The 16,154-nt window shown below is 41.4% G+C and overlaps 1 protein-coding gene across 3 annotated transcripts in view; it reads left to right on the top strand.

Moving 5' to 3' along the window:
- Positions 1-16,154, top strand: part of ASAP2 (ArfGAP with SH3 domain, ankyrin repeat and PH domain 2) — an 89,870-nt gene that overhangs the window by 743 nt on the left and 72,973 nt on the right. The gene's annotated exons all lie outside the window — the stretch shown is intronic.

Below are 16,154 nucleotides of genomic sequence, written 5' to 3'. Positions count from 1 at the left end.
GGGGGAGAAGGCTATTTTTTTTCCTGAGAGATCTTGAGATGTGTCATTGAAGCTGACGGTAACAGCCAGCCCTGCCTGGGAGGGCGGCTGCCAGCGCCGGTGTGAGAGACGGGGTGCTTTCCCTGAGAAGGAGACTCCTTTCCCTCCCATTTCAAATCAGACGGAAATCTGGGACAGGTCTGAACACAGTGAGAGCGCATTCCTCATCCCTGTCATATGCACACAATGAGACGGAGCCGTTTGGTATCTCGATTCCCCCAGCAGCTTCCCTGGAGTAACTTGTGGGAGGGGGATCTTGTTTGTGATGATTAATCTCTCCATCTACCTGTTACATCAGTTCTGGCAGTGCGTTAAGTTCATTTGTTTTGCAGTAAGCAGGTATTCTAAAAAGAGCCTCTTCAGCAGAAGGATCTTGCCAGTAGTTACTGTCCCTTCTTACAAAAGAGCTGCCACCAGCGATGGATTATTACCTGAACAAAACCCAGGTTAGGGGTTTAAACTCCCTTTTCAAGCTTTTCCTGTTTTGCCAGTTCCCAAAACCACTGAAGCGAGGAGCTGAATTCAAAATAATCTGCACAGAAGGAATTACTGTTTTGTTCCCGAGGTAATTTTCTTCCATGCAAGCTTGCACTTAAGTGCCTGCGTTTAATTACATGTTGTTAGCCTGATAGTCTTAAGATCAACAATTCTGTATCAAAGGTAACTTTTTCTTAAGGAATATTTGTAACAGTGAGTCATTAAAGTTGTGTGGTAGAGCTGCCTGGTAATTGATTGACACAAAATATAATTTAGTGTAAGCACTTGGACTAAAAGCAGTTTTGCTAGAATTAAGAGATTCTTGTCTGTGGGTTTCACAAAATTTGGTCTGGCAGCCTCGGTTTCTTAGGCTGTATAACTGCAAGAATGTCACATCATTTCTCAGAGAGAGAAACATGGAAGAAAGTTTTTGTTTTTCAAGTCAGTCTTCTTTCATGCTCATTTTCCCATGTTTCATTTGCACAGAAATTTCTATATAATGGCATGAAATTTATATGTTATGTATCTTACAGTCTTAAAAATCCAACTCGGAGAGCTGCATCTTGGAAGCTTCTTTAATATCAGAAGAATGATGTGCATTTAAAGCTTTGAATCAGTGGGATTCCTTTCTTACTTCATCTGCCTGCTTGGCGTTTGTGTGTGTATCTGATGCTGATATACCTCTGCTTGATTTTTAAAGGAGCTCTGTCAGGGTGCCGAAGCCTGTATCTCTGCATATTTCAGATATTAGACACTGCTTGCTTAGATACAAAAATTACCTTTTATGATAAAGTTGATAACGAATGTGCCTTACAGATCTAACTGAAGTTTGCATAGTAGCTGAGGAGAGATTGCATTAGCCGTAGCCTTCTTAATCTTATCGATCTATCTAGCTGCTCTGGCAAAATATCAGTGGTTGCTGCCCATTCTTACTGCTGTTATACAGTCTGTGTTTAAGTGCTCATTTTCTCTTTATGCATTATCAAGAACAACAAACAAATTTTCATGGTTTCAAAACTGTGAAATCTATTTTTACACTATTTAAGTTTGGAAATACTGAAGTCTTTCAAAATTAAGTGCCAGGTTTTTCAGGTTAAATACAATCTGTTGATAAAAATCTGTCTATAAGTTGTGTAATAGAGAAGTCAGCATTCAGCACTTTTTTTTTTTTTTCCAAAAGGCCAAGCAGGAATTAGCTCATCCGGTTGTTATGAACAAAGATTTAAAAAAAATGCATCTAAAACTGTACAGGTAACACAGGGAACCCGTCTCCTTTTCCAGAGTCACGTGTGAAGCATCACTTTCCAGTGTGTGCTGCTGCAGTGTACAGTGCAGCTCTGGAAGCTGGGAGGGTTGGCTCTCTGTGATTCAGGGAATGTGTTACTCAGCATAGGTCCCTTCCAGCTCGGGGTATTCTGTGATTCTCCATGATTCTGTAGGTGAATTGAAACTTACTGGCTATAGGCTTTGTGGATAGATTGATTTTACCAAGTGATGGAAGATGGTTGTTTTCGTCTCCCAGGGCATTGTGTACGTATATTAAAAAACACAGTAAGTTCTCGTTACTGCTAAATTGTCGTGTTTTGTGGATGTCCCTCAGCTGCTTTTCCTCACAAATCTGTTTCTGAAACGGCCCATGTTCCACAGAGCTGGCTCTGCACTGCCCTGCAGCAGAGATGTGGGGTGGTTGTGCAGCAGCTGTGGGCTGGTGGGGCTTCTCAGCCTGAGTGCACCTCAGTGCAAACAAAGAGAGCCGTTTCCAGATCCCAGTGGGAAGCTTTTTGCACTTAGTAACACTGCTGGCTACCAGTTTTGTAATTCTGTCTTAGTTAATTAGTAGGTATATAATAGTGTCTTAAGGGTTCAGTTAACGAGGCCTTGCTTTCAGTGATGGAGCGAAAGAGGCTTGTTAAGATAGGGGATCAATAAGATGTTGGACAGTTATATGAGTATCATTTACCAGTTATGTCTCTGTGGGCGATGGTACTGCCTTAAATCAGTGTTTTCTGAACTTGGATTAAATGACCTCTGTCAGCTGCAGAGTAGGATTGATTTTTAATGGCAGTGGAGAATACCTGGAGTTTTCCTGTCCTGTGTGATTGTATGGAGCAATGACAGATGGCTGACCACAGCCCTTGAGATTACCAGAAGTGCAGCACCTATTGAAAAGCATGGAGAAAGAGAAGCTGATCCTTCCCTGCCAGTAGTGGGAAAGGGATTAGGAAAGGTATGCTCTTGGAGTACAGTGTGATTTCAAAGGGAAAGGAGTCGTATAATTTCTGTATTGTTGTTAAGCAAGGGTGTTGTTTAGCAAAATGATGGGAATCTCTTTAGCTTCTACCAAAACTACGTTACAAACAGTATGTCTCAGGCCCTTACAGGTTACTGTTTAATCTTTGTATGTATGATAATGACTACAATTAAACAAGTTTTGATAGAGTCCAGAGCACAGTCACGTGATGGGGGGAGGGGTTGCTTGAAGTCAGTAATCTGGTTTGACAAACGCCGACTTCTCAGCTTAAAACTGGTTTGGTTAAAGGTCTCCAATTATCACAGGATCTAACAATGGCTAGTGACTGTTCTTAAGCCACAAATGCTAAAAAGTCTGATTTTAGTGTTGCTATTACTTGGAATGTGCACTTCTCTCTTTCAGGTGCTGTAAGGTAAATAAAATAGTCCCCAAACTGTAATGGAGCCTGAAAAAAGGTTCTAATAGCTGTGAACGTTAATATTTTTGGAAATGATTACCTTATTGAATGATTTAATGAACAGTATCCAAGTGTGCCACTGTGTTTTGAAGCACAAGTTAAATCTTACAGTAAAGACTGGCACTGAAGCCCATAAAAATTGGAAGTAGTTGTTCCTCTGTTCATTTCTTGTGGTACGCTGCTTCTGGACCAAGAAAGAGGGGCAGGGAGGCTCTTGTCTGGGCTACTACATGAATAGAGAGTACCAGAGGGCTGGTGTTCTGAGTGTTGGTGTCCAAGTCAGGACTTCAGGCTCAAAGCTTACCCTGCCTACTTAAGCTTCACTAGAGCTGGGATTTCCCTAGAAAGAGTGGAGAGTGGAAACACTGACAGAAGTGTAATGGGTTACTGGAGCACCATCCCTCAGTTGTAGTAGCACTTGCTACTGTGATGAGTGTGTTTTTAGTAGACAGGGCAAATGTGAGGTGGAAAGATGGAGAAGGTGGAAGTGAGAGGATTGTGTGGGTAGGCAAAGATGGTCTTAGTTGTTTGGATACAAGTAATTTTAATTGTTTCGAACTATTTGAAAGCCATTCTGCACGAATTTCTGTAAGTCAGTGAAACTAACGTGGAAACCAGCGTTGTAATTTTGGGTTTGTACTTGCCTCTCTTCTGTAAGTCCTCTTCCATGATCACTGCACCTTAACGTGTTCCTCATTTTACAGTTAAAATTATTTATATATTTGCAGTTTTCAGTCCTAGAGGTGTAGTGTGTCGTTTCAGTATCAAATCCTTTCCTTCCTCGCCGTCACTTACAGTGCAGATTTTTCTATCAGAAATCATAGCACCTACATGCTATCTAAGGTAATCCCACAGTTTTCAGCTGAATTTCAGAGGCAGGAAGGATCACCTCTCATTGAATTCCATTCTCTCTTCTGAGCTACAGTTTTTAATCTTTCCTCCTCTGTTGTCTTTCTGCAAAGCTAATGAGGGCAAGAGGTGATAACAGCTTGGTATGATCAGTGAGTGAGAGACTGGATACCTGCATACATATGCATGCTATGGGAAATTATTCTTTCTATGTATTTTTGGTTTCTTCGAGGTTGGAGTTATCTCTTCTTAATGCTGCTTTCATGATACTGGCTTGCTTTTGAAATCTCTGTGAAGAGAACATTTTCGTATATCCTGAGAACTAGTAGAAAATTACTCAGATTGCATTTTGGATAATTTACTATACTGTTATCTGCAAACTGTAATGTCTTTGTGCTCACTGTAAGTTACTCCTTCTAGAACATAATTGTGTCCTTTTTATCTCACTGCTAAATACAGTTCCATAAACGCAGTGTTTAAAACTTCTTTTTTTGTGTTCAACTTCTGCTTCCTTTCTGTAGTCATAATTTTCTGTCATCTGCCTTGAAAGATGTTTCTGGAAAAGTAATTATGACACAAATGGTGTTATGACTTCGGGAGGGGTGTTGGATTTTTATTTTTTTTATTTTTTTTAGAAGAAAACAGAGGATGGAAGTTGTGGGAATACAGGAGCTACATTACAGGTTTTCAGCTGGAGCTCTGTGCGTATTATAAAACAGAACTTCGACCTTGAACATTGCAGACAATGTGCAGCCAGTTATAACAGTTTAAATTGTATAAACAGATCGCTGTATACCTTACCTTGGTGCACCTTGGGACATCTGCTTCTTTATTCCAAATGTCTGGTGGGAATTTCAATGGAAAAATATACACGTTTCCAAAGTATTTTATTAACTGTGGCTTTTGTCCTTGGACTTTTTCTCCAGTGCTGTTGCGTTCCTCAGAACCAGCTCCACTGCATTTTCTTCATTCTGGTGATAAAAAAGAGACGTGGAAAGAAGCTTAAATTCTCTCTGCTTAGATTTTACCCACCTCTGATCCTTCCTATTTTCATGTTGTTCTGTGTACCATAAATGTGGCGGTGCTTGGTAAAAGTGAGGCCTTCATTTTGTAAGTCATTGCACAGGACAAAAGCCTAATCCCCAAAAGCACCTAATGGTCTACATGTGGAACAAGACACGGCTGTTGAATAGATAGCAGAATACAAGAAAACCACTTTGGTTTGTTTTTTATTCATATGCAGTAGAGTAGTTCTTCATGAATGTTTCAAATCAACTCTTACCCTCTTTTTTTAATGGCTTTCACTTTCCACATTTTCTGTGTTACATATACACACATATATAAGGGTGCGTGTGTGTACATATATACTTAAAGTTACGACCAGCCCTTTTTAGAACTCCAGCACCCCAGTCTTTGAGCCTTACTGCTAAGGAACCATGCTGTCAAACCCTCTTCTCTAAAAGTAAGTAATGTTTACACCTGAAGCTTTAGAAAAGTTGCCCCTAACCTCATTTCAGTACCTCTCCCCTTTGTTATTTTGGTTATCATTTGAGCTTCCCCATACCTATATTCAACAATCTCCTTATCTCTCCTACTTTCTTAAAGTTGCTGTGGTGCAGCGGTTACCATTGCTTTGCCCTGTCTCCAGGAACTCCCTGGACTTGCCCCATGGCCCAGCAAAAGGCCAGGTCCTACAAGGGGTGAGGCAGCCCTGTCCATGGTCCCTGCGCCCCAGCCCAGCTCTGTGGGGTTTTGGCCAGCTGGGCTCTCTCCAGTGGATGGACTGGCAGCAAGAGGCCTCACTTACCTTCAGTCCTCACTGGCTCCAAATAAATGTTACATTCAATTAAGTTGCAAGAGAGGGAAGAACCTCCTGTTGATACAAGATTGGCGGAGAAAAAAAGAGAACGGAAAGTCAGGAGATACTCGCCGTGTAAAAATTTTCTATAGATTTTTCTGATATAGGAATGCGTTCCATCCCTGCTCTCCTTCCCGTTCTATGTAAAGGGATGTGTGTAGCTCAGTAGGATTTGTAGATGCTATACAAAATGAGCATGATAAGAAAATTACCAACCACGTATTGGTAAGAAAGCATAAATGTATGATTCTGAAAAAGAAGTGGGTGCTGGTGGGTGAGGTAAGTCTGATTGGAGGAGGCAGAGTCAAAAGTGAAGAGGAGCTGACCGGTGTTGCCTTCCTCTAGGCATTGAAATCAAAGACCATTGTCTTACATTTGATGCAAAAGTGAGTGCATTACAACAGCTAGGGAGAAGTATGCATTGCATAGAAGATGAACAGAAAGCTTTTTCAGTACTGTCACAAATGGATGTGACTGAGGACTGTTTATTTGTCAGGGCCAGATTTTCATAGTAATCAAAATGAAATGACGAGGTAAGGAAGCGTTGCAGAGCAAAAGGCTGCTATGTATGTCATAGAGATATTAGGCAGAAGGGAACAGCTTGCTTGATGGTAGGTGTCAGTTGAAGGCAACCTGTTGGTTATATGGTTGGGCTGTTTGCTAACATGGCAGGCATGGAGGAAGAGGGCAAGAGGAAGAAAAAAGAGCTGTGTTTCAGCCACATTATGGTTGGGTGTCTGTGGTTACAGCCGGGATGTTCATTTTCACAGGAGGAAACATGTAGGAGCAGGAGAATATACTGTCATGAGGCAGCAATCGGGGTGGATGCTGTGGATGAGACAGGAAGCAAGCAAAGTGTTTGTTGAATCATTAGAGGTTGTATCATTGTGTATTAAAAGCAAAACAGTCCAAAAAGTTGTAGTTAGAGGAAAAAGTCACTAAACTGAGAGCTGATGAAATCAGTGGAATTGAAGAGTTAATTTACTAAAGCACAAAAAATATAACGTACCCCAAGAAAGGGAAAAATCATGGGAGAAACTGTGGTCTTGGAAAATATAGAGAAGAACGTCACAAATGAACAGTGTGTTTCCAAAAGGGGAGGGGGGGAAAGGACTGATCGTTAGAGAACAGTTGTGTGTTTGAAGAATATGTGTAAAGGAAAAGGGCCAACTTGTGAAAATCGAGTTTCTCTAGCTGTAGCAGCAGGCAGCAAGGAAAACAAAGGCATTCTTTAGTCACAGAGTTGTGAGGAGACAAAGAAAGGATGGTATGCAGCTAGACTGTTGTGATAAAGGTAATGCAAGTATTACCAAATCTAAACAAGTGTTCTGCTGCAGTTTTCAAACTCTGAGTGGCGAAGTAGGTAGAACTGAAAGCAGAAATAGAAATGCAAGCAAGCAAAGTGAAAAACAAGACTTTGAGCTTAGAGCACTCAATTTGTTGGGGCTGGTTAACGTGTTTCCCAGGATTCTGAAGAACGAGGGTATTTACTTGCAGAGACTCCTAATGAATCCTCTGACGACTAAGATGATACTTCACTTAAGCACAGAGGGGTAAAAAAAAAAAAAGGCAATGGAAGTAGAAGAATAAATAACATTTGCTAATAAAAAGTATTGCAGTAGGTGCAGAAATGCAGACCATGGCTGTAAAAGTGAGGAGGAGGGAGATTTTGATTCAGGTGCTTCAAGTATCCCTGGCTGAGCGGCAGGCCAGCAAAATAACCAGCTTCTCTCCCTGCTTCCAGGAATATGTGAAGAATAATGCCAGCAGCTATTTGCAGAAACTGCCACTGCTAGAGGATGGTTCTTTTATGTTTGCTTTAGTTTTTGAAGTTGTAATGAGTTGTGTGAGAACTTCACGTTGGGAAAAATTGTGAATGAAGGGTTCTGAAAGTTTTTCAGTCCTCTGTTCATTCCTTTGGTGCATTCTTCTGCAGTGTTTGAATGGATAGACCACTGGAATTAATGTCATTGTTATATAAATTGTTTTTAAAAGAGATTGAAGAACTATTTTGAAGTAATGTCTGCTCTTAAACTCCTTTAATGCTTTGATTATTGAGCCTCATTTAAGCAGTGTGTTCTGGCCTCCAGATACAGTATGGCGGCTCCTTCTTTGCTCTTTCCCTGATGCTTACAAGTTCTTAGGAAAACAGAATTGCTGAGAGCCATAATGCTAAAGCTGTGTAGGAAGGTTTTCATATAAGGTTAAAATCCCTGCTTTTCTCATCTCAGACTTCTTAAACTCACCTCAAAAATGTAGGTAAAGATAGGGAATAAGAATAACACAAGTTTGGTGTCTATAACTGTGGAGTTTATTGCAGGCTGTTAGTAGGGTGATTCTCTTTTATCCTCCAGTCTTTCCACCGCCTCGCGTTTGTTAGCACCAAGCTCAAGCTCTTCTGTATTCAGAAGGCTCACTGTATGCAGTTGTTCTTGATGGGACAGAGACATAAGCTGGAGGAGATTCTGCTGTTGGATACCAGATTTGCCTGTGATTAAGATGACTATCAGCTTCTTTCATTTGGACTAAATCCAGACTTCTTTCACAAAATTACGTCAATATTGGAATTAAGGGGAGGAGAAAAACTTGGCTAGGAAACAACAGAAGAGGGGAATGCAAGAAACAGTCTTAGAAAGTAACAGCTGAAACATGTAGAAAGAAATACGAGGATCAGTAAAAAGTGAAGAGGATGAAGTCTTGGTTAAAAACAAACGGGGAGCAGAGGGGATCATCCAGCAACAGAAGCACTGATGGTGTGTGTGTTGTGGAGCAGGTCAGGAACTGACATAGGCAGAAGCATGAGGAGGGGGAGAAGGAAATGTATCAGAAGTCTAAGGAAGTTCAGAGAAATAAGCATTGACAGGAACTGCAGAGGAAGGGAGAATGCGTCAGCGTTTCTGCAGAAAGTGGGGTGAAAGTGGCAGACAGCAGGAATGGGCAGAGGGCTGACATGAGGAGGATCAGCAGAGGAAGGAGGTGGGCAGGGAGCATAGGAAAGGGATGGTGATGGGGGCTGGTAGCTGTGGTACAGCCTACCCTGCAGTTGGAAGGAGTGCAAGAAGAGCTGTGTGCTGTGTCCAGAAAGTGGGACATAAGACTAAGTGTTATGCAGACTCTCTTAGTTGTGTGTATCTCAAAGTTAATTGTGTTTGGATGCAGAAAATGATTTTCCTTGTCGGGGAGAATATATTGATGAAGGAACTGAGATGAAGTGCTTTAAGTGAATAGCTTTGTTCTTAGGAGCAGTGCTGCTTTGCAGGAAATAAGCTTGGGTAGTGTGGTGTAATTTTTTGTCTAGAGTAGGAGGCTTTGTTTTCAAGTGAGTAGGTGTTGGGCAGAATTTGAAATATTTGCTTTTTTCTATAGGTGAATTCTGTTCACTTTACACCATGTGACGTGAGTGAAATGGATTTCTTTGGAGTACTCTTTAAAAGGTGGCTGTAAAAGTTAACATGACAGAACATGCAGTATAAATTCTACTGTCTGACATTTTAAACCAAGAAAAATGAAGAATTGAGAGTGAGGGCTGACATTTTGCTCCCTGTTGTCTCAGGGCAGTGCGGTGTAGGGGAGCACCTGCTGACTGCAGACCCCTCAGCTATCCCTGATTAAAGATCAGATTATCAGTGTAGCTCTGGTCTGAAATCTATCATTCTGTCTAGGCATTATGCTAAGTATGCATGTAGATACATGAAAACAGCTGAAGTGATTAGAACTGGGCAAATTACATTTCGGAAAGCTTTGTTCTACATTTAGAAAGAGTGTATGGAGGCAAAATACTGAAGCGATGTGAACATTCGCATAGATTATTTTCTCATGTTTTATGGTTTATGTTCTTTGTAGCAGATTTCTTACTGGGATATGCAATTTTAAGGAAATTTAGGCTGTATTTTAGAGAATGCGAGTTAGAAACAAATGCATTTCCTAATCATTTTAAGCCCCTTCAATCAAACAGGATTACTGTTTGGCTATAGCAATAGGAGTGGAAATTTCCTTAGCACATGCAAGCACAGAGCCCCTGCTCTGTTATCACATGCAGCACAGACTCATGCTAAGCACATGTTTTTAATCATTTGTTTGTTTTACAGTGCTGTAGGAGCATGTTACCCAACAACAAAAATAACGGTGGAGTCCTCCTACATGTTGAGTTTCTTGTAGGCTAGACACTAGATGTGCTGAAGAGAGTAGCATTACAGAGGCAGTGAAGTAGTAAATCTTTTGTAAGCTGCTTTTTGTTTGGTTTCATTCATTCTTCTGCTTAGTTCGTTCTTTTCTGTTGCTTTACTGCTCTCTTGGTGGCTGTTGGTGGTTGACGTGTATCAGTAGCTTTTGCCAGCCGTGTGTGGAGTTGGTGATGGTGTCATGCTATGGGTGCTGAGCCACGTAGGTTCAGACATTAGTCTGTTTCAGACACAGAACTAGTAGCTGGTTCCTGTTCCCCCAGGAACAGAACAGAAGTGCTGATAGACCTGCACCTGCCTCTGTGTTGCTGCGATTGGAAAGGCAGTTGTTGTTCAGTGCTTTGTGTTAGGTAGCTGGCTGTGCATAAATTTATCTCCGTGGTGGTCAGTGTTCTTGATTAATCTGTTGACCAGTCCTAGTGGTCAAGAAAGTCTTGATTAATCCATTTTATGGGTATCTTCAGTGTATTTGAATTCCCTCATTAATTTGGTAGAGGTCATGCAGTTGGGAAGGCTTTTATTTTTACATCAAATATGGTGTAAATGGATATTTTTTTATCTGCTGCTGGATGCCCTAGAAACTCCGTGACTTAAGTATCACTTACACTTTTAGGAAGCTGTCCTTAGTGGCAGGAGTGCCTGAACTGTTAATTTTAGCTGCACTTAAAGCTACTGGAACTCCAATTTCAATGATTGTTTTCAAGAGTGCAGTAGTGGCTTGAGATGTCTTTCGTTCAGTACCTGAGATGAATGCCAATGCACCATGGTTCGGATGGATTCTCCATTTAAAAACACATTCCCAAAAGGAAATTAAGAGACTACTATTTTTATGGATTCGTACAACAGAAATGCCAGCTCTTCACAGATGGTTACAGCGTGACAAAGAATCAACAAAATGAAATGAATACAGTTACTTTTTTTTTCCAGTTAACCCATATAGGAAGGTACTGATGTTATCAAGTGTTTGATTGGCATAACTGGGCCAATCTTGTTTGCATTAGCTGCTGTTAATTGTGCTATCATGCAGTTATTCTTTCATTGGAAGAAATGTATTAATATTGAGAGACCATGCAGAGGTTTTCAAAGGCAGTGCACTGCACTACAGAGTTTGGAGTAAAAATTACAGGCTCAAGTCCAGAAGCTACTATAGAAATAATTGTACAGTATTTCAGGAGAAAATGAGTTTTATTATGAAGCACTGTACTTTCACGTGAGAACTGCCAAATTAAACAAAGTTTAACTATAGAAAATGCATTAAATTGTAAAAGGAAGTAACTCATCAGTAAAGAAAAGTGAGCTGTAGTAGTTAACATGCCACCAGTGGTACAAACAGACCTATCTCTACTGATCCTAATTTTAACAGCTGGTTCAGCATTTGGTTGAGCTGAGGTGAGTTGTCTTTGTCTTTTGGATCTCCTCTAATTACCTGTCCTTCTTGCAGGAATAGGCTGTCCTAAAAGTTCCCAGTGTATCATAAACTAGGCAGTTTGTGTGCCTATTGCTGCCTTTCAGAATGGCCACCTCATATGTATATGCACACACACACAGACATATATGGACAGATACACACACATATGTCTACACCAAAGATGTTCATAATATTGATCTTCATTATTTATTTGTGTTGAGAAGCTCTCAGAGGCTTGTCTAGGTTGAGGTTTGAGTAGGCTGTATTACTGTATGCTGTGTTCTATTCCTGGCTGATTTCTTGTCCCTGGAATCACTTGATAAAGTAAGTAGTTAAAGAAGATGCAGATGGGCAGGAAGGGGTCAGTTTATTGGCATCCACTAGTTCTGTGCACACACACCACAGAGATTTTCATTTTCAAAGCAGAATGAGTGCATCATTCATTAGGAACATTAACTGTTTAGTTTCTCACTGTTTCACAGAGTTTGCATCTGGGATATATTTGTGGTTTAGGCAGATATTGGAAGATTACTGAAAATAAAATAGGCTACTGATGTGAGAACCTGTCAGTATTTTGAAATTGTTTCATAGTCCTATATAAAACTAAAAATTCTCTATTCAAAAGCTTGTCATATGCCGAGTGGAAAGGAGTTACGTTCTGCACAGACTCATTCTTGTTTACTCTGATGTTTAAAAGGGTACAGGGAAAAGAGTACTGCACTGAGATAACTGCAAAAGGAAAATCTCAGCAGCCCGGTTCATTGTAAATGCTGCTGAGTGATATAGGGTGAGGATTAGAATCATACAATCCTTAGAGTTGGAAGGAACCTCTGAGGACCATCTAGTCCAACTCCCCTGCGATGAACAGGGACGCCACAGCTAGATCAGGTTGTCCAGGGCCTGATCCAGCCTTGAACTGAAAGTCTCCAGGAATGGGGCATCAAACACATCACCAGGCAATCTGTTCCAGTGCCTCGCTATCCTCACTGTAAAAGACTTTATATCTAACCTAAATCTACCCTTTTTGAGCTTGCAACCATTTCCTCTTGTTCTGTCCCCACAGACCATGCTAAAAAGTACCGACTCTTTCCTGTAACTCACCTTCCATTCAAAGGTTGCTTTCAGGTCACCTTGGAGTTTTTCTTCTCCAGGCTGAACTGCCCCAGCTCTCCCAGCATGTCCTTGTAGGAGAGGTGTTCCATCCCTTGGATCATTTTTCTGGTCCTTCTCTGGATGTGCTCCAACAGGTCCATGTCTCTCCTGTACTGAGGTCTCCACATCTGGATGCAGAGCTCCAGGTGAAGCCTCACATGAGGCAGAGTAGAGGGGCAGGATCACCTCCCTTGACCTACTGGCCTTGCTTATTTTGTTGCTGCCCAGAATATGGTTGGCTTTCTGGGCTGCAAAGGCATATTGCTGCCTAATGTCCAGCTTCCTATCCACCATTATCACCAGGTCCTTTTTAGCAGGGTTGCATTCAATGCTTTCATCCCTCAGCTTGTATTGGTAGTGGAGGTTGCCTCAACCCAGGTGCAAGCCTTGCATTTGGATTTGTTGAACTTCATAAGGTTCACCTGGGCCCACTGCTCAAGCCTGTCTAGGACCCACTGGATGGCATCCCATCCCTCTGGTGTGTCAACCACACCCCACAGCTTGGTGTCATCTGCAAACTTGCTGAGGATGCACTCAACCCCACTGTCAAATGCCATTAATGAAGATATTAAAGAGTATCCATCCCAGCCCTGACCCCTGTGGGACACCACTCGTCTCCGATCTCCATCCAGACACTGAGCAATTGACCACCACTCTCTGGACTCAACCCTGCAGCCAATTCCTCATCCATCAAACAGCCCACCCATCAAATCCATATCTTTCCAATCTGGAGAGAAGGATGTTGTGGGATACCTTGTCAAAGGCCGTACTGAAACACAGGTAGATGACATCAGTGGTTTTTCCCTTGTCCTTTGATGCAGTGACACCATCATAAAAGGCCACCAGGTTGGTCAAGCAGGATTTGCCCTTAGTGAAGCCATGCTGGTTCTCCCTTATCAGCTCCGTCTTCCAAGTGCATAGCTTCCAGCAGGATCTGTTCCATGACCTTCCCAGGCACAGAAGTGAGACTAATGGATCAGTAGTTCCTGGGTCTCCCAGCAGCTGGACTCTGAATCATGAAGGGCTTTGGAGGATGCTGACAGCAGACAGAGGTGCAGATATCAGGCTGGAGAAATGTTCCTGCAGAGTGAGGACTAGAACGTTTCACCACAGATGAAGAGACAGAGAAGTTGACATGGCTGTTCAAGATAGCAGTCAATTGAGCTTCATCTTCAGAAGTGTGTTTTTGAAAAAATGTGATCTTGTTTTACATAATGATGTCTTAGATTGTTGGAGTGAGCACATAATATGAAATAAGTGGGTATAAATATCAGCAGTTAGTGCAGCTGGAAAATTAAACAAGAATTAAATCAGGGAGTTCGATTTACACACCTTTTGTTTGAAAAATGATCTGGTGTACAGAAGTAAATTCAACGACTCTGTTACTTTGCTTATGAGTTCTCTATTTAAAATCCACTCGCCTCAGATTTGGAAGCAGATAGCTGCAATTGTGATGGTAAAATTGTAAAAAGAGAAATTGAGACCATTTTATTCATTATAAAATAAACTAGAATGTGGATGTGTTCTCAAGAACTTGCTGGCGTCAGAGCTCTCCATTCTTTTCTCTTAAGCAAGAAGTGTCCTTAAACAAAAATGCTCAATATTTGCCCCCCTTTGCTTAAGTGTCTGTCCAACTTGATACAGTGAGGGGCCCACCTGGAAACTGAATTAGCGGACTCCTTTTTTGCTTAGCATGCAGCGGTGTCATGCGGTGACTTGTCAGGTCTGGGGCTTCGTAGCTCTGAACCTCTCATTCCAGGTTTCTCTTTACTGATGGAGAGGATTTCTGAATTCAGCTGTTTGACCTTGTTCAATGACTTAAATAAAATATTGTGCTCAGGTGTGTTTGTGTGGAGTCTCCTCCGATGGAGACCTTTGAGACCTGGCTGGACACACACCTGTGTGACCTATTGTAAGATACCTGTTTTAGCAGCAGGGTTGGACTTGATGGTCTCCTGAGGTCCCTTCCAACCCTTGAGATTCTGTGATTCTGTAATACAGCAGCGTCAAATTTTCCCATCTTTTATTTTGCAGTAGGATTTCTTTTTACTTACAAATGTAAATTTCCCAGAGCAGCAGCATTACCTCTTTTCATGCATACCCATAGCTGTATGTACAGTCGTTTAGAGCTTAAATGCTTACTACTCTTTTCTGCCAGGCGGCTCAGTGCTTGTTCAAACAGATTGCCTTGGCACCGGGCCCACAGGAACCACAAACCCAGATGCTGGAGAACTATTGCTTTTGTGGAAAGGGGCTTTGAGAGACAATTCTGTATTAAACCCCATCTTTTTTTATTGCATGTCTGTCTCTGTGCTTTTGTAGTCTCTTATGTAGACATGTCTCAGGCCTAAGACCTAAATTAACTATATAATATATAATTATGTATATATAATATATATATAATAATGATATGTAATACATATATATATATGTATATCTAAATTAACTGCCGTGATTATTGTAGAATGTAATATTGTGGAACACTCCTTCACGTGTACTTTCCAAATAAAGAAGTCACTCAAAACTAAACTGAGTTGAGAATGTGGGACTTGTGTCCCAGAGGCTGCAAATGAAGCCTCTCGGTATGTGCCAGGTGGTCAGCGGACAGAGGTTGGAAAAGGACTAATGCATGGAGGGAGGAAATGACGTGAAGAGAGGAGAATGGAAATAGGATTTTGGTGGGGGATGAGGGAACTTAGGAAGCTTTTTACCATCTTCTGTAACAGAAAGATAGATTGAGGGTAGCAGTGCAGAGAGTTAGTTTCCAATAGAAAAACAACAAACTGAGAATGTCTGCGAGTGCCTCTGATCTTCTGACAGAGAGATGTAATTATAGCAAGATCCAGAGTGCCTTTAAAGATGCACCAGAAACATCAAAAGATGGCACTTACTGGTGCGGTGTGAGTGTTCAGAACTTGCTGTTGCTACTGTGTAAATAGGAGCAGTCTGGCTAAGAGCAGGAGCTGACTTTTGCTCTGACTCTGCTGCAATTGCTCGCTTCTCCTTTCCATACTAGCTGGCTGTGTTTTTTCTGCATCCTTTTGTCTCTGGAAAGGCTGTTCCCATTTGTGTTCAGCATTTGCAGCAGCCTCTGGCACTGTTATTTATCCTGAAACACTAGAAGGTGTGAGGTACAGAGTGATTTATGGCTATTGTGTAGCACAGTACTTTAATACGAATTACTAAAATTGAAGATGAGGTTAGATTTTGCTTTAAAGTAGAGCGGTTAAAATCACTGTTTATATTGGATTTAAAAGTAATGCGCTGTATTTTATTTGCGTCTTTGTTAGTTAAATGGGCGGTATGGGGTAAAGCAAAGCACACTGCATCTTTCTCCAGGATGATTTGGGGATTTGTTTGCCAGAATGTTATTATTCCTCTAGCAGGACTTATGTGATCTTCTTGTTGTAGTTCCAACTGACACCCCCCTCTTTAAAAAGAAAGAAAGAAAGAAAAATTGGTTGAGACTTTTAACAAATTCA

This window comes from Lagopus leucura, unplaced genomic scaffold (genome assembly GCF_019238085.1).
Source record: "Lagopus leucura isolate 7727_CA_CO unplaced genomic scaffold, USGS_WTPT01 Super-Scaffold_73, whole genome shotgun sequence".
Classification (NCBI taxonomy): domain Eukaryota; kingdom Metazoa; phylum Chordata; class Aves; order Galliformes; family Phasianidae; genus Lagopus; species Lagopus leucura.
Note: the sequence above shows the minus strand (reverse complement) of the source record. Positions and strands in the feature narration are given on the sequence as shown.